Source organism: Mesoplodon mirus (assembly GCF_964341445.2).
Source record: "Mesoplodon mirus genome assembly, chromosome: 3".
NCBI classification, from domain to species: domain Eukaryota; kingdom Metazoa; phylum Chordata; class Mammalia; order Artiodactyla; family Ziphiidae; genus Mesoplodon; species Mesoplodon mirus.
This window is the reverse complement of record NC_138978.1, coordinates 51,741,973-51,765,414: the sequence shown is the minus strand read 5'-3', so window position 1 is coordinate 51,765,414 and position 23,442 is coordinate 51,741,973. Positions and strand designations below refer to the sequence as shown.

General features: G+C 42.7%; 1 protein-coding gene across 2 annotated transcripts in view; it reads left to right on the top strand.

Moving 5' to 3' along the window:
* DAB1 (DAB adaptor protein 1) overlaps positions 1 to 23,442 on the top strand; it is a 446,271-nt gene that overhangs the window by 127,233 nt on the left and 295,596 nt on the right. The window lies entirely within an intron of this gene.

The window sequence follows — 23,442 nt, the reverse complement described above, 5'->3', positions numbered from 1 at the left end:
TCTCTGCCCGGGTGCCTGGCTCTGGCCTCATTGAGGCCTCACTTTTTGCTTCTTTCTCCCTTTCCACTCTGGTCCACACCAGCTGTTGCTGAAATTCGGCCTCTGTATACTGGTGCTGGATTAGATCTCAGAAACAGAATTTTGGGTGAAGCAGACAGAAAGAGCTTTATTGCTTTGCCAGGCAAAGGGGGCCATAGCAGGCTAATGCCCTGAAGACTGTGTGTTCCCCTCCCAGCTCCCCTGGAGTGGGTAGTGGGGAGTCTTACAATGTTCAAGGAGCAGGGCGTGGTCAGCTCACGGACATTCTTCTGATTGGTTAGTGGTGAGGTAATGGGGAGTGAGCGTCATTAACCTTCTGGTTCCAGCTGGTCTGGGGTCTACGTGCTTGTGGGCAGCATACAGTTAACTTCTTCCACCTGCTGGGGGTTCAGTGTCTGCGTAACAGTTCAAAGGACATGGCTCAGAATATTATCTGTAGACCTTGAGGAGGAACTAAAGGTCCTCGACTTTGTTTAATGTCTAAAGCATTACTATTTTGTCTTGCTTATCTGTTTTTATGTTTTTCTGCATTTTTTCACTTCTCTGGTTACATTTATTCTTTGACTAAAGTTTTTCCACAGACAAAGGGTAGGCAGAGCACACGGGTGGAGGTTTATTCTGAGAAGGCCTCACAGGGTCCTGCTCGGTTACACAGCCTCTTCACTGCTCTTTCAAGATGCTGGGCATATTTCTGCTGAGGGGTTTGGCGCTTGCGGTCCCCTCTGTCTGAAATGCTCTTCCCCCAAGTCTGCGTGGTTATCACCTTTACCTTCTTAAAAGTTGTGCTCAGTGGCATCTCAGTGAGGCCTTCCCCGACTACTCATTGGAAAATGTTCCCCTTTCCAGCACTTCTTATTCCCTCTCCAGCCTTATTTTCCTTCCCAGAACTTCCCAACATCTGACATATTGCATACAGGCATACCTTGTTTAATTGTGCTTCGCTTTATTGTGCTTCTCAGATACTGCTTTTTTTTTTTTTTTTTTTAACGGTACGCGGGCCTCTCACTGTTGTGGCCTCTCCCGTTGCGGAGCACAGGCTCCGGACGCACAGGCTCAGCGGCCATGGCTCACAGGCCCAGCCGCTCCGTGGCATGTGGGATCCTCCCGGGTCAGGGCACGAACCCATGTCCCCTGCATCGGCAGGCGGACTCAACCACTGCGCCACCAGGGAAGCCCTCAGATACTGCTTTTTAACAAACTGAAGGTATGTGACAACCCTGCATTGAGCAAGTCTATCAGTGCCATTTTCCCAGCAATATTTGCTCACTTCATGTCTCTGTGTCACATTTTGGTAATTCTCGGAGTTATTTCAAACCCTCCACCAGCAAAAAGATTATGACTCACTGAAGGCTCAGATGTTGGTTATCATTTTTTAGTAATAAAGGGTTTTTTAATTAAGATATGTATGTTGTTTTTTTAGACCTAACGGTATTGCACACTAAACAGACTGCATTTTAGTGTAAACATAACTTTTATATGCACTGGGAAACCAAAAAACTTATGTGACTTGCTTTATTGCCATATTTGCTTTATTGAGGTGGTCTGGAACCAAACCTACAACATCTCCGAGGTCTGCCTGCACTTGACTTACACATTTTTGTCTGTCTTCCTTCTCTAGGACGTAAGCCACGTTACCACAACTGAACAATGCATGGCAAACAGCCTGCAGTCAGTACATTAAACTCTGTTGACTGAATGAGTACAGAAATATGTTTGGAGTTGGAGGTGGGAGTCGAGCTGTGTTCGAATGCCCCTTGCCCTGATTGGTGTTCATGGCAGAACACTTAGTTTCTTCCCATGTGATCACACCTTGCCAAACCCCTTCTCTGGCAATCACTGAAACTCCTGATTATGATTCCCAGCTGTGAACTTTGCCCTTCCTTCTGTGCGGGGTGGCTCTGGGCTCCCACAAGGTCCAAGACAGCTGTCTCTTCAGGAGCTGCGCTTTGCAATCTGATCACATGGGTAATGTAACATTTAATATAATTTTTAAAATCTCTGAGTAGAGCTCTTTATTAGAAATTAATTTGCTCAGGTTGTTGGGTGTTATTTGCTTCTAGCATGCTGAGGTTATTTCCCCTGGGTAGGAGATAGTTCCCTGAGCGCTCTCTCTCCTCTGCCTGAAAGGTTCTAGGGAAACAGTTTCTAGAATGTCATCCTGTGAAGCTTGAGTTTTGGTAAATTCTGAGCAGAGGACACCTTCTATAGTGCGGGCAAAAGTCTTACTCTCCTTGAATTCTTTTAAAGGTCTGTTTTATGCTTTTTGAAATGTTTCAAAAACAACTTGTTCCTGGAACAGGAATTTTGTAAAAGTGAATGACGTTAGAAATTGTCTAATAATATGAAATCATATGGAAGTTCTCTCTGTAGCTGATGTTATGAATGGTATACACATTGGACCCTAGTGGTGTCAGAAATGGACTAGGAGTCAGGTGACCTGGCTAATTGTTCTGTGTAACTTACTAATTGAGTGACTTGGGGCAAACCATTCAACCTCTCTAAGATACAGTTCTTCATTTGAAAAATGAAGACTCTAGGCCATGGTCTTGATGATATCCAAGATCCTTTCTAGCTTTAAAACTCAAGGCTGGAAGCCTAAGGCCTTCACTTTTAACTTGGATACAGCCACTTCTAGTAAGTGGTAAGTCACCTTCCTCCTCAGAGCCCCAGTTTCTCAGTCTTTCAAATGAGGATCAAGATTTCTAGTTTGTGTTTTTCCAAGGGCATTAAGAGAATTTTATTTGGACACACAAAGGTGAACATACTTTTTAGCTGTAGAATCCTGGTTTTATTAGAAGCAACTTCTTATTTTATTGTGATTTCATGGCACTGTGCCAACAAAATGGATCAAAGGAGGTGAAAAGTCATTGTACATCATACTGACAGTATTTAAGTGGTACTTTTAAAATATATGGGTGTTATGTTTCACTTTTGAATTTTTTTTTTTTTTTTAAATTCCCATCTTAAGTTCTTGACTTGAGCTTGGGGCAAGGGATTCAGACATAGCTTTCATGAAATTTTTCAAAGGAGTATTTAATGTCCCCATTTTTAACCACTGATTTTTTGTGCGTGTTTCCCCCTGAAATTCCTAAGGGAAGAGATCTTTTCATGCTCCCTCTGATCATATATCCCTTCCTCCGTGGACGGATATTAGCTGGTAATACCTAGAGAATCACAAATGTCGAGTGAGTGGCTCTTTGCAGGACCAGCTGGCTGCTTTCTGGAAACTTCCAGTTAATGGGCACCTAATGGAGGCTGGCTCACTTTTTAGAGATAAACCTAATTAAAAATCTGGAGTCCTTCATTTACCAATGTGGGTCTTGGAAGCCATTTAATATTAATGTTGTTATCTCTATCTTGATCTTTTTATCCCTAATGAATACTCCTAATTTAGACTGTAAATTTAAATGACTAGAGGCTGAAGTTCCCTCCAGAGAGGGAAAAGGTATCATTTTATTGGGGTCAGTGACCCCACCGGCTTTGGCCCAGATGGCTGTGCAAAGGTACAGAGATTCATCAGACAGGGGAAGAGGTGTGGCCTAGAGTCAGCAAACAAAGAAGGTGTGTCTTACCAGCTGGGGCTGAGAGAGGAGGGATGGGACCAGCTAACCTACTAGCCATACTAGCAAAAGGGTCCTGCCCTCTTACTCTCATCCCACCCTCATCCCCACCCCCATAGTATTACTTTCAACTCTAGATAATCTACAGGAAAGCATAATGTAGATCTAGGAGTCAAGGTATGAAAAAAGACCTTGGAATCCAGAAGACATGGATTCCAGTCCTATTGTCAACACTTCCCGGCTGAGAAACTGCTGGCCCATCTCTTCTTATCCAAACATGGCAAAATAGGGACAGCGAAACTCACCTTACTGAGTTGTCATGAAGATGAAATGAGTGTGCGGACAGGAAAGTGCTTGGCAACTCGTGACAGTCGTTAGAAAGGAAGTGTCAAATGCGCTCAGAGAGAAAGGGGAGACCTGAGGGCACCCTCCTAAGAGAAGCTGGAGATCTTTTCCTCTCCCTGTTGCTGTGTTCTGACAAGGCTTGTTGTCTTCCCATCAAATTAAAATGGGAGCCAAGTGCGGAACAGAGGAAGTGAGCTGTTTGGGCCTCAGGCCTCAACCTCCACGTGGAGCTCAGGCCAGCTCACCTTTGCTACCCCGCAGAGAAGGCAGAAGGAGTTAATGATGAAGTGTCAGAAAGGCACTTGGAGGGTCTTCCCTGGTGGCGCAGTGGTTGAGAGTCCGCCTGCCGATGCAGGGGACACGGGTTCGTGCCCCGGTCCGGGAGGATCCCACATGCCGCGGAGCGGCTGGGCCCGTGAGCCGTGGCCGCTGAGCCTGCGCGTCCGGAGCCTGTGCTCTGCAACGGGAGAGACCACAACAGTGAGAGGCCTGAGTACCGCAAAAAAAAAAAAAAGAAGAAGAAGAAAGGGCTTCCCTGGTGGCGCAGTGGTTGAGAGTCCGCCTGCCGATGCAGGGGACACGGGTTTGTGCCCCGGTCCGGGAGGATCCCACATGCCGCGGAGAGGCTGGGCCCGTGAGCCGTGGCCGCTGAGCCTGCGCGTCCGGAGCCTGTGCTCTGCAACGGGAGAGACCACAACAGTGAGAGGCCTGAGTACCGCAAAAAAAAAAAAAAAAGAAGAAGAAGAAAGGGCTTCCCTGGTGGCGCAGTGGTTGAGAGTCCGCCTGCCGATGCAGGGGACACGGGTTTGTGCCCCGGTCCGGGAGGATCCCACATGCCGCTGAGCGGCTGGGCCCGTGAGCCATGGCCGCTGAGCCTGTGCGTCCGGAGCCTGTGCTCTGCAATGGGAGAGGCCAAAACAGTGAGAGGCCCACGTACCGCAAAAAAAGAGAAAGGCACTTGGAGGTTTTAGAAACACTCATCCAAGTAACATTACACACACATAACGTCAGCTACACAGAACTGCATGGCTGTATTATTAATCATTTTGTGGGGTATTTTATTAGTAATAAAGACTTTAACCGGAGTCCATTTTAAAAACTGTTGTTGGATGTACTTGAGGAAACGAGCATAATACTTCTTTTCAAACTTTGTATAAGAGAAGTCTACCCAGAATCCTTGTACTTGGCAGGCAGAAATTCATCTAAACTGCTTTCCAAATTTACCAAGTGCTTGCCTGAATAGACAAGGAGCCTGGGGGTATTTCTTGCAGGAGTGATGAGTTGTGAATCCCAATATGAGATGTGTGTAAAAAAAAAAAAAAAAAAGAAAAAGAATCTGTTTAAAGAGGGAAAAGAAGTTTCTGACTGTTTGGCAAAACAGGTTATTTTTAAACTGAAGAAAAATAGGATTGTGGGGATTTCAAAGATTTTTGTGATTTTATTTATTCAGCTCTATGTGGGACTTGCTTGCATCTCATTAGCACAGGGGCAAACGGAGATGCAAGAGGAATAGAAGATCATCCGTGCCTTCAGGTGGGCTTCATGCTCATCAAGGGACAAGATGTAGGTAGATCAGAAAATGGCAATGTATGCACAGCAGGCTGGATTTATGGAAGCTTTGTGATACTGGGAGACAGATGCACTTGGGTTCTAGATCTGGATCTACCTGGGGCTTGATGTTTCATCAGTTCGGTTCCTCAGTTTCCACTACTACAGATAGAGATAATAATACCTCCCCAGGTTGTACAGATGAATGAGATGAGGCATGTAGAATGCTTATCACAGAATGTGGCATATAGTAGTGTAATCACAAATGCAATTATATTTTCCTTTCTTTGTTTCTCCCTTATGTTTCATGCTCTGTCACAAGGCGACATGTAGTCTTTGAAGTTCCTTAGGAATGTTGAGGAGTATGGTCTGTGACAGAATATTTTTCATGGAGGAGGAGCTGCCCGTGGACCTTGAGCTGGCGGTCCTCTGCCTGCCCTTCCTGGGTGCACTGTGCTCCCCTCCATCCTCCTTTCCTCCCTCCGGGAGGAAGGCTAAGCTGGGTGGACTGCCTCCATGGGCTTCCTGGCCCCTTGGCCTCTTCTTGGAATTAGCCATTGCTGAGTTCTAGCAGGAGGCTGAAGGGTGGGCGGGAAGCAGAGTGAAGTCTGTGTGTTTGGATCGGCTTTTAGACTTTCTCCTGGCTGGGTTGCCCTGGGCTTGCTGTATCCTAGACTGAAGGTCACCGCTCCTTTTAAGGCAACTTTTTCTATCGGGTCCCCTCTCAGTTGCAGTCGCCCATCCCTTCTCTCACCCCTTCAAGCCTAGGAGAGGTAACAGTTCTGCTATTGTAGCCCTGGGACCCTGGCCTGTCCTTCAGGGTTTCCGTTCAACACAGCCCACCCTTGGGTACATAATATCTGTATGAATCTTGGCAATAATACTATTTTGAGTTTGTCATCTGTTTCCAGATGGGACCTCAAAGAGTGGGCTGAGTTTGATTAGGTGAGGAGGTGTGGCATTGGGTCACCAAGGTGTGCTCTGGAGTCTATGACCAGCCTAGTGTGGCCATAGTGTGTATTTCCTGTGAGGAGGGTGGACTGAGCTGTGAGTCTGGGGAGATGTGCTGGACTAGAGCCTGAAAGTCAGGTTAACATATCAGACTTCATATCACAGCAGAAATCGTTCTTAGTAATTGTTTCCTGCTTCATTTTGACGCCTATGTATCGAAAAACTAATGTATATGGTATAGGAAATAAATATCGGAAATTTCTCCCTTTTCCTTCCTAAGAATGATATGCAGATGAAATAGAGGGAAGGGAAGGCAAACAATATGGAATGAATCTCTCCTGTAGCACCAGGCAATTTGCATATATCATCGTATTTATGCTACTCAGCAACCATTAGGGGCAAGGTACCAACTTCCCAGCTTCACAGAGGTGGGCTTGGAGACCCAAAGACTTCAAGGGACTTGCCAAAGCTTACATAACTGGTACTTAGTGGAGCCATGATTTGAAAACCCAAGGCCAGTCTGTGAGACGGTGCTATTCATGATCTTGTGACTTTGCCAGCTGCAAGATGTGAAGAGTGATGTAGTTAAGGATTCAGATGCGAGGTACATATAAGTACACCAGAGTGAGCCTCAGGCTATTTTTTACAGCCCCCCCTTCCAAACCCCACCCCAGGAAGAAGGGGTGTGGCATTGTAAGGCCACGCACAGCAGGAATTTCTGCAGGAGGAATTTCTGCAGGAGGACTGTCTCTAGAATCTCAGAATAGCCGTACAGCCTGGTGTCCCAGAGACCGGGGTATGATTTCATAACAGGAAGGATCCTGGATGTCTCTCAGGGACCAGGGCATCTTCTTGTTCACATTGCACAGGACATTGTTCACTCCCTAATTGTATATATATTTCTCTGCCTGGTGGCTTCTGCCAGCCTTCACTTCACTGAGTCATAACTTCTGCTCAGTCAACCCCTTGCTGCCTCAGAGCTTGTGCATCTTTTCACTTCTGGCCCCGTTACTCCTGGACAGAATCTGTATTAATGAGTTCAGATTCTTGAGAGAGAGAATATGCCTGTCTTCTCATATATCCAGTCTGGATCTAACCCTTCCTACCAGGCCAAGTTGTGGCTCTGGTCAGCCAGTGAATTGTCCTTGGGTAAGGAGTGGACTTCTGGTGCAGTCAGCTGGGACAGATTAGGGAGTGGACATTTTGGGGGCGGGGCATTATTCTGTCTATTCCAGTCCACCTCTGGCCCCCAAAGATTCACATCCAGCCCAAATGCAGAATACAGGCAAGGTCTCTCTGTGATGTCATCAGTTCAAAAGTCCAGATTCTCATGATCTAAATTGTCTAAATCATATTCCAATGATTAGGGCATAGGCATCTTGGTGGGGAGGGGGACATTTTCCTGACTGTCCCCAGCACTTAACACTATGTGATAAGTACCTTAAATAGATTATGTCATTTAATAAACTCGCCACATCTGGTGCCTATTCTCAGAGCCGCGGTATTTTGCAGTGGACGTGTTCAGGCTCAGGGGAATTCAATAACAGGCCCAGTCGTGGGGGACCAGGGAGTGGGGTCATGCCGGCCCTGAAATCACATGTGAATTCCCTTTACCTTTATACCTGTTTCCTGTATATGTTACTGCATATTCGGATCACCTGAGGAGATTTTAAGCATCCCAGTGCCCAGGTGGCAGCTCAGATCGGTTAAATGAGAATCCCAGGGTGAGAGCCAAGAGTCAGTAGTCGTTCCAGATCCTCAGGTGATTTCAATGTGCAGAAAGGCTTGGGAGCCTCTGCCCTGCATTACTCATCACTAAAGGAGGGTGCTCCAGGTGAAGCGTGCACATGGTCAGGGAAGCCTTCCCCATGAAGGGGAGCTTGAACTTAGAGTCGAAGACATTTGCAGGGTGTAACAGTGAGGAGGGCATTTCATGGAGAGGCGACAGCTTTCCATGTTGGCGATTTGCTCAGTATTTGCCGAGTGTGATGGAATTTTTAGGTTTCCGTGAGAAGGTTCAAATCAATACATTCACAAATCAGGAAACGACGGGGAAAGAGGAGCTCCTTTGTCCAAGCATCTATCCCCATTTACAGCTTGAGCAAAACACAGCCCCGTGGCTATCACTGTTAGGGATGGATTTTGTGAGGGAGATAATTGTGGAAATTAGGTTGCTTCCCGTCAAGTGCAGATCCTTTTGTGGAGGAAATTTGAGCTATCTGTGTATCCCATTTTACAGTAATTGAGATTGGACTAGCAAATCATTAGCGAAGCAAAGGAAGTTGATGGGCTTTTTATTTTTTTCCAAAGGAAGGTGGAAAAAAATTTGATGTTTGAGAAGAGAGAGAAGAATTAAAATGGGATGTCAGTGATGGGAGAGAGCATGCCTGTCTCCTGGCTCTCTGGGCAGGGAGAGGGTGGCATCTGGGTCAAGACCTCCCTCGAGTGGGACCAACAGGAAGGGCTGTTGCAGGTGCCCACTGTGATCAGGACAGGCACTGGGATGTCGACCTCCTTGGGATGAGCCGCCACCCAGGGCCACCCTGGGAACCAGGCAGCTTGGGGACATCTGTTGCTTACTCGCCCAGCTTGCCACTGACAGATATTGGTCTGTGTGGTTCTCTTTCCCACTGTCACCTTTGAAGATAATGAAATGCAGCGTGTGGAAAGGAGAGTCAATAATGGCGGTATATATTTTAGGTAAATCAGCAGGTGAAGCTGCCAAATGTGATGCTTGTTTATTTAAAATCCCCTTCACTGGGAGGGCCTCATTAAATACTTGTCTTTTCTTCCTGCGAGACCCCAGGGAATAGCAACAGTTCCAGGTTACTCAGCCACATCGTGGAGGGAACTGGGATGATAGCAGAGGGCGTTCAGTCTCCAAGAGCAAACAGACAGCGTGCCCCGCCTTGTCCTGTGGCTAGTGGGGTTAAAAAGAGGACAGGCATCGGCTAAAAAGCCAGGTGATGAGGGAGGTGCCATTTTAGTACTAGTGCTGGGGAACAGGTAAGAAGGCCACCTGAGGCCAGCCCCCATCCTTGGGAAAGTGTCGCAGCTACCAGGCCTTGATTCATCTCTCTCTGTACCTCCCCCATGTAGCCCAGTGTCTGCTGTGTACAGAGTAGGTGCTTAGAAATGTATGTAGAATTGATTTTGTTTACAGAATCTGTAATTTAACAGCTGTGTGCTGAAGGGGTTGGGGATATTTGCTTTTTTACTATTTCTTCCTGCAAATTCATTTATCTAGGACATCTTTGGAAAGAAAACTTGAAGAGCATAAGCTTCTAAACTCAGTAGCTCCGTTGTTGCAAGCAAACTCAGTAGCTCCGTTGTTGCAAGCAGTCTCCCAGTTGGACCCCCAATATCACTGGTTTCCAGCACTGGGGTGATTGCTGGGTTACCATCATCTTTAAAGAACCTGAAATATGTCAGCCGCTGCCCTGTTCAATCACTGCGGTGGCCGCCTGTCACCTGCTAGTAGTCACCACCAACTGACAAATCATATTTGAAGTTTGCACCTAGCAGCAGCGTATGAATTTTTAGATATAAATTTATATACATATTGGTATGGAAACACAAAAGACCCGGAATAGCCAAAGCAATCTTGAGAATGAAAAATGGAGCTGGAGGAATCAGGCTTCCTGACTTCAGACTATACTACAAAGCTACAGTAATCAAGACAGTATGGTACTGGTACAAAAACAGAAATATAGATCAATGGAACAGGATAGAAAGCCCAGAGATAAACCCATGCACACATGGTCACCTTATCTTTGATAAAGGAGGCAAGAATATACAGTGGAGAAAAGACGGCCTCTTCAATAAGTGGTGCTGGGAAAACTGGACAGGTACATGTAAAAGTATGAAATTAGAACACTCCCTAACACCATACACAGAAATAAACTCAAAATGGATTAAAGACCTAAACCTAAGGCCAGAAACTATCAAACCTTAGAGGAAAACATAGGCAGAACACTCTATGATATAAATCACAGGAAGAACCTTTTTGACCCACCTCCTAGAGAAATGGAAATAAAAGCAAAAATAAACAAATGGGACCTAATGAAACTTAAAAGCTTTTGCACAGCAAAGGAAACCATAAACAAGATCAAAAGACAACCCTCAGAATGGGAGAAAATATTTGCAAATGAAGCAACTGACAAATGATTAATCTCCAAGATTTACAAGCAGCTCATGCAGCTCAGTATCCAAAAAACAAGCAACCCAATCCAAAAATGGGCAGAAGACCTAAATAGACATTTCTCCAAAGAAGATATACAGATTGCCAACAAACACATGAAAGAATGTTCAACATCATTGATCATTAGAGAAATGCAAATCAAAACTACAATGAAATATCATCTCACACCGGTCAGAATGGCCATCATCAAAAAATCTAGAAACAGGGGGCTTCCCTGGTGGCGCAGTGGTTGAGAATCTGCCTGCTAATGCAGGGGACACGGGTTTGAGCCCTGGGCTGGGAGGATCCCACATGCCGCGGAGCAACTAGGCCCGTGAGCCACAACTACTGAGCCTGCGTGTCTGGAGCCTGTGCTCCACAACGAGAGGCCGCGGTAGTGAGAGGCCTGCGCACTGCGATGAAGAGTGGCCCCCGCTTGCCACAGCTAGAGAAAGCCCTCGCACAGAAACGAAGACCCAACACAGCAAAAATAAATAAATTAATAAACTCCTACCCCCAACATCTTCTTTAAAAAAAAAAAAATCTAGAAACAATAAATGCTGGAGAGGGTGTGGAGAAAAGGGAACCCTCTTGCACTGTTGGTGGGAATGTAAATTGATACAGCCACTGTGGAGAACAATGTGGAGGTGCCTTAAAAAACTACAAATAGAACTACCATACGAACCAGCAATCCCACTACTGGGTATATACCCTGAGAAAACCATAATTCAAAAAGAGTCATGTACCAGAATGTTCATTGCAGCTTTATTTACAATAGCCAGGACATGGAAGCAACCTAAGTGTCCATCATCGGATGAATGGATAAAGAAGATGTGGCACATATATACAATGGGATATTACTCAGCCATAAAAAGAAACGAAATTGAGATATTTGTAGTGAGGTGGATGGACCTAGAGTCCGTCATACAGAGTGAAGTAAGTCTGAAAGAGAAAAACAAATACCGTATGCTAACACATATATATGGAATCTAAGAAAAAAAAATGTCATGAAGAACCTAGGGGTAAGACAGGAATAAAGACACAGACCTACTAGAGAATGGACTTGAGGATACGGGGAGGGGGAAGGGTAAGCTATAACAAAGTGAGAGAGTGGCATGGTCATATATACACTACCAAACGTAAAATAGATAGCTAGTGGGAAGCAGCCGTATAGCACAAGGAGATCAGCTCGGTGGTTTGTGACCACCTAGAGGGGTGGGATAGGGAGGGTAGGAGGAAGAGAGATGCAAGAGGGAAGAGATATGGGAACATATGTATATGTATAACTGATTCACTTTGTTATAAAGCAGAAACTAACACACCATTGTAAAGCAATTATACTCCAATAAAGATGTTAAAAAATTTATATACATGTGCTACTGTGAATCTGTATGTTAAAGTAATAAACTATCTCCGATTTTTTTAGTTCTTAAGTAGATATTACAGAGGTTGATGTTTTCACTCCAGTGGATTTTCTTCAGTAGGGACTACAGGATGCCCATTTTATAGATGAAGTTGAGGCTCAGACTGGTTTAGTAGCTCGAGTGCCTAAAGTTACTTAAGCAGTCAGTGGGAGAGTGAGGCATGATTCCAACCCAGCCCCTCAGCTTATTGCTTTAGGTTCTGCCATTTACTGACACAGTTTTGTAACATCAGAGGTGAAGATTTTAGAACGCTGGGTAGAAGTGGAGCCCCAAGTACTGAAAACGCTAATGGAATTATTTTAAGCTTATACACATTTTTTTCTGATACTCTATTAGTTTATGTAATGAATTTTCATGGTGCAATAAATACTCAGTGAAACTGCGTGATCCATTAGTTAAATGAAATGTTCCTAAGTATGCCACGCTGCTGTCACATAAATTCCTTTAATATTGCTGAAATCTGGTTCTGACTTTTGTGAGCTTTGAGTTTGATTAAAGAAACACATTCTGTTCCTCCTAGTATCACCTTGCTGAAGGCTGACAGATACCTGAGTAATAACAGTGCCTGCCTTCTGGAGCGTAGCATTTTATTTTCCCCAGAGTACTTTCACATAGCTTTCATTTATTCCTGTTCATTTAATCCCATGAATTATAGCCAGCGTTATCCCATTTTATAGATGAGTAAACTGATGGACCATGTAGGTTTTTTTTTTTAACATCTTTATTGAAGTATAATTGCTTTACAATGGTGTGTTAGTTTCTGCTTTATAACAAAGTGAATCAGTTATACATATACATGTGTTCCCATATCTCTTCCCTCTTGCATCTCCCTCCCTCACATCCTCCCTATCCCACCTCTCTAGGTGGTCACAAACCACCTAGCTGATCTCCCTGTGCTATGCGGCTGCTGCCCACTAGCTATTTTATGTTTGGTAGTGTATATATGTCCACGCCACTCTCTCACTTTGTCACAGCTTACCCTTCCCCCTCCCCATATCCTCAAGTCCATGCTCTAGTAGGTCCCTGTCTTACCCCTAGGTTCTTCATGACCTTTTTTTTTTCTCTTAGATTCCATATATATGTGTTAGCATACGGTATTTGTTTTTCTCTTTCTGACTTACTTCACTCTGTATGACAGACTCTAGGTCCATCCACCGCACTACAAATAACTCAATTTTGCTTCTTTTTATGGCTGAGTAATATTCCATTGTATACATGTGCCACATCTTCTTTATCCCTTCATCTGTTGATGGACACTTAGGTTGCTTCCATGTCCTGGCTATTGTAAATAAAGCTGCAATGAACATTTTGGTACATGACTCTTTTTGAATTATGGTTTTCTCAGGGTATATACCCAGTAGTGGGATTGCTGGGTCATATGGTTTCTCTATTTGTAGTTTTTTAAGGAACCTCCATACTGTTCTCCATAGTGGCTGTATCAATTTACATTCCAACCAACAGTGCAAGAGGGTTCCCTTTTCTCCACACCGTCTCCAGCATTTGTTGTTTCTAGAGTTTTTGATGATGGCCATTCTGACCGGTGTGGGATGATATCGCATTGCAGTTTTGATTTGCATTTCTCTAATGATTAATGAGGTTGAGCATTCTTTCATGTGTTTGTTGGCAATCTGTATATCTTCTTTGGAGAAATGTCTATTTAGGTCTTCTGCCCATTTTTGGATTGGGTTGTTTGTTTTTTTGATATTGAGCTGCATGTGCTGCTTGTATATTTTGGAGATTAATCATTTGTCAGTTGCTTCATTTGCAAATATTTTCTCCCATTCTGAGGGTTGTCTTTTGATCTTGTTTATGGTTTCCTTTGCTGCGCAAAAGCTTTTAAGTTTCATTAGGTCCCATTTGTTTATTTTTGTTTTTATTTCCATTTCTCTAGGAGATGTGTCAAAAAGAATCTTGCTGTGATTTATGTCGTAGAGTGTTCTGCTGCTGTTTTCCTGTAAGAGTTTGATAGTGTTTGGCCTTACATTTAGGTCGTTAATCCATTTTGAGTTTATTTCTGTGTATGGTGTTAGGGAGTGTTCTAATTTCATACTTTTACATGTACCTGTCCAGTTTTCCCAGCACCACTTATTGAAGAGGCTGTCTTTTCTTCACTGTATATTCTTGCCTCCTTTATCAAAGATAAGGTGACCATATGTGCGTGGGTTTATTTCTGGGCTTTCTATCCTGTTCCATTGATCTATATTTCTGTTTTTGTGCCAGTACCATACTGTCTTGATTACTGTAGCTTTGTAGTATAGTCTGAAGTCCCATGTAGGTCTTTTATTTCTAGATTTGCCCTAGAGATGCCAGACCACCTGATAGCTGAATAGTAAGATCCCAATTATTTATTTTTAAATTTAGTTAAAAGAAAGCATGCTTTTTTCAAAGAGCATTTAAAATGACTTGAGTCTCATTGTTTTGACCCTATTCAAAAGTATTACTGCTATTATACTTTAGAATTGTATTCTCAGCATAAGTTAAGGGACATTGAAAATTCCCTGTTGGATTTTCTATAGAGACAGTGCTGATGTTAATGTCCATGGGACCACACAGCGTTGGCTTTATGAAAGCCTATAGGCCCTTTTCATTCTCTGTTTCTGGTTTAAGGTTATTCGAGCATGGACTTTGTGGAACCTGTAACTGATCATATTTCCTTCTATGCTTTGGCCTCTAGGAATCTCATATATTTACCTCCTATTTTCTGTAACCATACAGATTTAATTTGGTGGCCTATCGTTGCTTCTGCCTCTACCTCCATTTCCAATCCTTTGTTCCCCATTCACTTCAGTTTTCCTCATTCATTAATTTTATCCTGTTCTAGAGAATGACTTTCTATAAAATTTTCTATAAGCTGCCTGAGTTGTTTTTATTTTTTTCATAATGTCAAGTGGACATAACCAACGAGCAGCACAATGAATGTGAGCTCTCAGGCCAAGAGATGTCTCCTTCTTCTGTGATTTTTCTTTCCTTTCTTGAAACACACAATTGTGTCAAAACAGTTTTGATTGGGTCTGTAGTGAGGTTGTTAATCTGTCAACTTTGTGGCCTTTAGAAAGGTTTTAAAGCCAGAGATATGTTCTATCAATATAGTATTATTCTGGAAGGGTTTGGTCAGAGCAAGTGATGGCTCTACATTTGCTGTGAGGAGGTTGGTATTTTAACAGTAGAGAGAGAGATGTAGTATCTTCAGATATCATTCTGGTAAAGTTTCTGTAGCGCTTGCACTTCTGACACCCTTGGCAGAATTAAGTAAGTGTTGCCATTGGGCTCTAGCGAAACCTTTCTGTTTCCTTTTTTCTTGTTCCTGAAAAGAACAAATGTACAGAATGAGCAAATTTTAGGCAGTTCCCAAATGAGCTAGATCAGATCAGTTAGCCCTTGACATATTAAAAAAAAAAAACGGAAAAAAAGGTTGACAGGTCAAAGTCATAGTCCCAGGGATGCAGAGGGAGATGGTCCAACGAAGGCCGACTTTGGCTATGTAATTAAAGGAGTTTGCAGTGATCTTTGGGGCCAGTAGGTGAAAAGTCTTGGGACAGCGTTGGGGGGCAATTCCTGGCATGGAGGCAGAGTCTGGAGGGGAAGTCAAGAGTTCAGTAAGAAACAGACCTGCTCGAAAGAAACAACGTTGGTCCAGAGACTTGTGTCAAGTCAAGCATTCTGGGGAGATACAGGATAAAGTTGGAATCTATAATAAGAACTGACAGCCATAAACTGATTTTAAACTCAGGTAGCCTTGGGAATTAGAAAGCATGCCATCTAGGGAGCTGCAATGGGTCTGAATTTTTTAAAAGAAAAGTGAGACCAGAATTGGCTTTGTTGCATCCCTGTGTGTGTTAGGGTCTGAGCTAGGCTTTAAATTTTTTTTTGTTAAATTTGGAAATAATTTCACAATTACAGAAAAAAGTAAAAGAATAAGAATATACAAAAATACTCTATGCCTTTTACTTAGATTCACCTGTTGTTACTATTTTATCACATTTGCTTTATCATTTGTGTGTTCTCTCTCTCTGTGTATATGCATGGATACACACGTACATATGCTGCATGTACATATATATGTGTATATGATTTGTTTTTCCTGAATCATTTGAATGTTGCATGTAGCTTAGCCCTTTATACATAAGTATTTGGTGTGTAGTCCCTAAGAATAGGTATTTTCTCTTACATAGCCATAGGAAAGTTATCAAATAAATTTAACTTTGAAATAATATTTTTCCCTAATTTGCCATCCATATTCAAATTTGTCAACTGGTTCACTAATTTCTTTTGTAGCATTTCTTTTCTCGCTATTAAAGGAGGATCTGGTACAAGCATTGCATTTAGTTGTTGGACCTGTTTTTTTTTTTTTTTTTTTCGGTACGCGGGCCTCTCACTGTTGTGACCTCTCCTGTTGCGGAGCACAGGCTCCGGACGCGCAGGCTCAGTGGCCATGGCTCACGGGCCCAGCCGCTCCGCGGCATGTGGGATCTTCCTGGACCAGGGTGCGAACCCGTGTCCCCCGCATCGGCAGGTGGACTCTCAACCACTGTGCCACCGGGGAAGCCCGGCAGGCCGACTCTCAACCACTGCACCACCAGGGAAGCCCTGTTTTGTTTCTTTTAATCTAAAGTATTTCCACAGCCTGTCTTTGTCTTTGATCATGCCATTTTTGAAGAATAGACTTTCTCCGCATTTTTATATGCATGTTCTGATTTGATTCCTGGCCAGGATGCTGCATGATAATGATGTGGCCTTCTTGGGGTATCACCGGATATCCATTTGCTCGTCTTTGTTAATGTTAATTTTGATAACCTAACTGAGGCGTTGTTCAATGTCTCCATCGTATGATCACAGATTTTCCCCTTGTAACTACAAATAGCAAGTGAGAAGACACTTTAAGACCTACAAACGGCTCGCTTCTCATCGAGAAATTTCCCTGGATTTAGCATTTATTGATGATTCTTGTCTGGCTAAGCTTTACTCTGATGGCTGCAAAATGTGATTTTATACTCTAGCACTTCCTCTGTATTTACCAGATAGTATGTGTTGTACTGTCAACAAGACAGCCTTCCCTTCTTCCCCCACTTGTTTATCTGTCTGTTTTCAGTATGCGTTCCCATTTTTTCAGTGGCTTATTATTTATTTACCTTCCTTAAATTATATTGGTGTTTAAGCTGTTTCGGACTTGGACAGTGAGAGCTCCTCCAAGATGGCGTCTGTATCCTTGTGACATGCCCCTATCAATGGTGCTGGTTTTGAGTACTTCATTACTTTCTGGAACAACAAGATACGTCGGGCTCATCTTATACCTGCCATGCCCCAGCTCTGGAATCACCCACTTCTCCAAGAAACCCTGCGTCCTTTTACTGAGGTGTGGTAGCAGAAACCAAAATCTAGGTATTTAGGTGTCAGGTTGTCATTGGGTTATCTTTGCTCCTTGACCTGTTCAGTGGACAGGGCTGGGAAGTCATATGCATATAGACACATGTATATACATACTCATATACAGATGCATGTATATTTTATAAACCACGAATTTACCCTGAAATCTCCAATTTCCAGTCTGTCCCACAATTCTCTTTCCTGTCCTCCCCTTTGCATATTTTAATGTCTCTTCTTAAATACTGTGAGAATCTTGGCTCCCAAGAACATTAAAGAATTTACTTCCTTGTCTAATCTTATAATACATCTAAAATAGTTTTATAATTGCTTTGCCCATAGCACTACCCAAAAAAGTCTACTAAAAGGAGTTTGAGGTTTGTTTTTAGCTCTCCCTGCCCCAATCCTGTTCAAGACCGAGTGTAAACAGTCAAATTGTGTTCGTAAGCTATTCATATTAGTTCTTTTTCTCCCACCCTTTCAGTGATTGTGCTTATGATGCTCCTCTGAAATACAATTGGATTCATTTGTTTCCATCCACTTGAAGTTTTAACATTTCCCCCACTTCCTATCCCTGTTAACTTAATTTTTCTTTCTTCAGATATGTAGAGCATTAATAGGCTTCCAAATTTGGGAATTAAACAAAAAGCTATACTCTGAGAAGTATCACCCTCTGCCTTGTCCTTTTACCTGGTCCATCCATCATTCTACGACCCATATCTCCCCATGTAGAAAAACAGCTTCATTGTTTTCTGGTGTGTTTGTCCTGTTTCTTTTTGTAAAGATAAGCAGTTAAGTCTCCTCCTTTCTTACATGAAACTAGTAAGCTGTAGATTGAGCTAGGCTTCCTAAGTGCCCAAATTTCATTGATCTTCCAAATCTTACACACTTGGTGGTGGTCTTCCTATTTTACTGACGTGGAAACTAAGACCCCCGGTCTGTACTATTGCAAACTTTTTTGCCTTGTTGATAAATGGCCTGTTTTCAGTGCTTTGTAGTTTGAATGAAGCTGAATAAGATGCCCTAAAGTACGAAACATCAGGTAGTAGCACATACAATTTTTAATCCATAAAATTGCTGCCCCTGAAACCCAAAGTCCTGTTTCTGGGAAGTCTGCCTCTTCATCTGGTTGTTAAGGCTGGATTGTCCCTTTAGCCTGGAATTTCAGTGTCCTTAGCATATCACACAAGGCTTAAATCAGGGTGTGGCACCTGGCTGGGAGAGTTGTTTTTGACTTTTTGTTTTTTCTTTTTAAAATTGAGGTGAAATTCACATAACATAAAATTAACCATTTTAATATGTATAATTCAGTGGCATTTATTATATTCATGATGTTGTTCAACCATCACCACCATCTAGTTCCAAAACATTTTCATCTCCTCCAGAGGAGACCCTGTAACCATTAAAGAGTTGTTCCCCCCTCCCTGGCTTCCCCCAGCACCTGACAACCACTGATCTGCTTTCTATCTCTCTGGATTTATTTATTTTGGGTATTTTGGAGGTAAATGGAATCACACACTAAGTGACCTTTTGTGTTTAATTTCTTTCACTTGGCATGTTGTTTGCCAGGTTCATCCACCTTGTAGCATGTATCAATCCTTCATTCCATTTTATGGTTGAATAATATTCCATTGTATGGTTACACCACATTTTCTTTATCCATTCCCCAGCTAATGGACCTCCAGGGGGATTGTGAGTGAAGTTGGGGAGAAGAGAGGCGTGTACCCTGCCTTGTGCTGGGCTGCCTACTAGCCACGTGACCATGAACGAGCTACAAAACTGGCTTGTGCCTCCCTTTCCTCATTTGCCAAATGAACATAATAATAATATCTAACTCTTCTAGTGACTGAAGGATTGGCTAAGATAATATGTGAAAAGTTCATAGTATAGTACCTGGCAAATAATGGGCCTTCATAAACATTAGCTATTTTACCATAGGATTGTCTGAGCATGGGTGGGGAGGAGAGAGAACACAAATGTGCGTTATAGTAGGTGTTTTACCGTGCATTTGTTCTGTTGTAGCTGCTCAAACCTTTGTGCTTTGTTTAAAAACGAAAAGGCCTATCTGTTTTCTCTGCTTTGTGGTTTGGTGTTTTTGCCCCTCCCCCACTCCCTACCCCCTCCATCACTGAACATGGGATTTTACATTTAGAAGCAGTTCAGTAGACAGAATGTCTGTAGTGGAATGTTACATAATTCACTTTTAGATTTGAAGAGCTCATTATAAAAAACCTGACACACTTCAGGAATATTAAATTACTGCAGATTGTGTGGAGCAAAGAAACATTATTGAAGCATTTCAGAATTCTAGGCGAGCCTGAATTTAACTGATAGGGTTTCACAGCTTTTACTGGGGAAAAATGATTTGAGTTGTCACATGGTTTCTGGCCCTAGAGGACCTTTAATCTCCTTAATTACAAAGAAACGAATTTCCTAAATAATTTGGAGCTACTTCACAGCGTTTGCTCAACCTCTGGCTTTTGGAAAATTAAAGGGGATGCCAGGGTCCTGGCTGTGGAGTGTTCTCTCCGTACTGTAGCTTCCTTATGCAAGTTTTTATTAGAGATGATGCTGGTTTCCTTTCTTTATTGATATGGGGATGTACTTCAGGAATTCACAAGTAATGCTTGTAACAGTTGAACACAATCACATTTTGTCAAACAAGTGACACTGAAGATGCCCACAGAATAGGGAGAGGTTCTGTATTGTGGCTTACAAAGTCGAAGGAAAGAAAATGGCCCAAATCCAATCCAGTTTTATACATCGACTTTAAGAGTGCTTGAAATGGTGTAAAACCCATATTTCAGTTCATTTCGGTGTTTATGGATTAGGTACCTACTGTGTGCAAGACCAGCATCATGGAAATATCTTAGCTTCTACCATTTCCTACAATTGGTCCTTAGAAAGCAGACGTAACCTGCCTTAGTTTCCTTCTCTGTGAAAGGAGGATAATAATATGAGGCTGTGTTGTGACCTTGTATTCCTGTGTTTGTAACACAGGAAACTATTAGGGCCTAATATTTATTAAGTGCTTGCCAGGAGATGTGCCCAGACACCCTTCCAAGCATGTTACATGTGTGATCACAATTTCCACAGCCACTCCATGAAGTTGATACTGTTATCCCCATTGTAAAGGTATAGAAACTGAGGCAAAGAGGGGTTGTGTAGCTTCCTCAGTATCACATTGCTTGTAAATGGCTCAAACTACAAAGTTGGCCAAGAATCAGATCATAACACAAGTAAGGAGAGATTCTGTTACCCAGTCCAAGCTCATACTGCTCGCTGCATGACAGGCCAGTAAATTGAGAGATGAGGTATTGGGGCAAGGGATAGTGACTTTATTTGGAAAGCCAGCAGAGCAAGAAGATGGTGCACTAAGGTCCCAAAGAACCATCTTCCCTGAGTTAGAATTCAGGCTTCTTTTATACTAAAAGGGGAGGGGGTGTGGCTGGTTGTTACAAAACTTCTGGGTGTTTTAATTCTTTGTTCTTGCAGCTGTCCGTGTAACTCAGGTCACCATGCTCCTGTAAACCTCCAACAAGGCAAATGTTATTCTCTGTTGTGCAACTTCTTATCTCTGTATGAATGGAAAATTGTTATACCTTTAAAGGTCAGAGCCTTGAGAATGGCCTATCCTCTATATTTCAGGCTAAGACAACATTCTTAGCTTGTAGCAAAAGCAATAGAGTACAAAGGTTAAAGTAGGAGAAGCAGATCCAATAGGGAGTCAGATTTGTTCTTCCCTATTACAGTTCCATTTAATGGAGGGATCAGAAAAATCTTTCTGGCTAAAATACCTCTTTGAACTGAACCTTGAGAATGTCAGCAGAATTGAAAAGAAAAATTCCATAGAAAGGTAACAGCATAAGGGAGAATTGGGAAGACGGGAAAGTGTATCACCTCCCTACTAAATGCATCCTTTTTTTATTTTGGTTGTTAATTTCAAGCCTCCTTGGACATGCTGGTCCTTCTGCCTGAGACAACCATTGACTCATTCATGACACATGCATTTATTGAGTACCCATTGGTCCTTTCCCTTATCATCCATGTGACAGAGGCATCATTCTTCAAAATCAGACAGTGGAGAACTTCTTCTCTGTGAAGCTTTATTGACTCTTTCAAGCAAAGGTAAAAGCTTGCTCCTTTGTAACCCAGTATGCCCATTTTTGGTCTGTTTTCATTCTGGTCATGTGTATTGCAATTCCCTACATGACTGACACCTCTGCTAGACTGAATTTCTTTGAGGATAGGAATCAGGCTTTGACTCTGTACTCTTGGCCTGCATGGTTGTGTAGTACACGTCTATGGACATGAATGAGCCAGCGCTTGCACCTGGCCTATTGTAGGTTCTTAGTAGATATTTGTTGCAATGAAATGACTAGTATTATTAATAAAATTAATTATCTCTTTATATGACCAAGTTTTGTGACTCTGTCATCTCTCATGGAATGTTATCTTTTGAGGGCAAGAGGTTAGGAAGGGGGTGAGGGCTTAGTGGCATGGTACAGATAGATGGCACAAAAGTGGCTGGAAAAGTTCTCATTTTCAACATATGGTTTCGTGGACCCCATTCTAGGAAGATAATTTTCCATTTTCTTTAGTTGTAGCCTTAAATCCTCTACTTTAAGTACCTTCATTCAGGGCCAATGTCCTCCTAAAAAATAGTTAGTTTGTAAAACAGTTTGTTAAAAGCAAACAAAGAAAGCAGATATCTTTGGATAAGGTGTGAATTTCCCCATATTTAAGCCTTACTACAATTTATATGGCTTTTATATTAGCTTTTCTAGTTAAGCCATCTTTAATTGGCATGATCAAGAGATTTTGGTCATTATTCTTTTTGAGCTGAAACTGGCGTTCAAGGTCAGCCTTTTCAGATGAAAAGTTCTAGATCTGTGGCATGAGCTAAGAATTGGCGGATCTTCACAGTTTGAAGATCCATTTCCAGTAGCTTTATCTTAATATTCTTTAAAAATGGATAACTCCTGAAATGTTTATTTTCAACTGAACTCTCACATATAACTATCAGAGACGATCCCTGGGAAAGATTGTTGACTCGACACTGGGAATACATTCATTCAATTTAAATGAAATCAAATGAGATAACGTATGTGAAGCAGGAGCTGAGGGCACAGTGTATAGTAAATGTATAGTAAATACTGGCTGTAATTGAAGTGGTATTATTATCATTATTATCTCTTCCCAGCACAGTGTCTGAACTTAATAGTACCTAGTAGTGTGCAAGGCATATTTATTAAAGAAAGAAGGAATGAAATGTGTGTCTGCCTGCCTCTTTCCTTTTCTTTTCCTCCCCACGTTAAATGCTTGTCTGCTCTTATAGCTGCGGGAAAAGCTGACATAAAAATGGGCTTGCTGGAAAGTTTCTCAGCCCCATTTGTCACCTTACCCTTGGAGCCCAGTTTTATGTCAACTCCACGTTCCCTCTGATGCCTGCCAGTGAGGGACAGACCACAGGTCACTTCCCTATGATCTGCTTTAGCTGCCAAAGCTCTAGTCAAGCTTGCCTGACGTATGGGTGCCTCGTTGTTGGAAATGTCTCCATGGGGCTGCTCAGGAAATATGCCTGTGCTGTATTTTCTGGGTGGCATCTAGTGCTTGACAATAAGAAACATGGAAAATAAAGAACTGAGTTTTGCTTCTCTTGAAAATCCAGAGTTTTAAAGATCTGTTTTGCATTGCCTATTTTGAGTTTTGCGGATAAGGCCTCTAATTCTCTTTGTTGTATGAACCCTGTTGATGGCTTAGTGAAACCATGTGAACAGTTTATACATGGAGACCAAGGTTTTCCTGTTTTTGTATGTTTGACAGTTCCTTTTTGCCCTCCTAATTTCTTTTTTCTTTTTTCTTTTTTTTTTTTTTGCGGTACACGGGCCTCTCACTGCTGTGGCCTCTCCCGTTGCAGAGCACAGGCTCTGGACGCGCAGGCTCAGCGGCCATGGCTCACGGGCCCAGCCGCTCTGCGGCATGTGGGATCCTCCTGGACCGGGGCACGAACCCATGTCCCCTGCATCGGTGG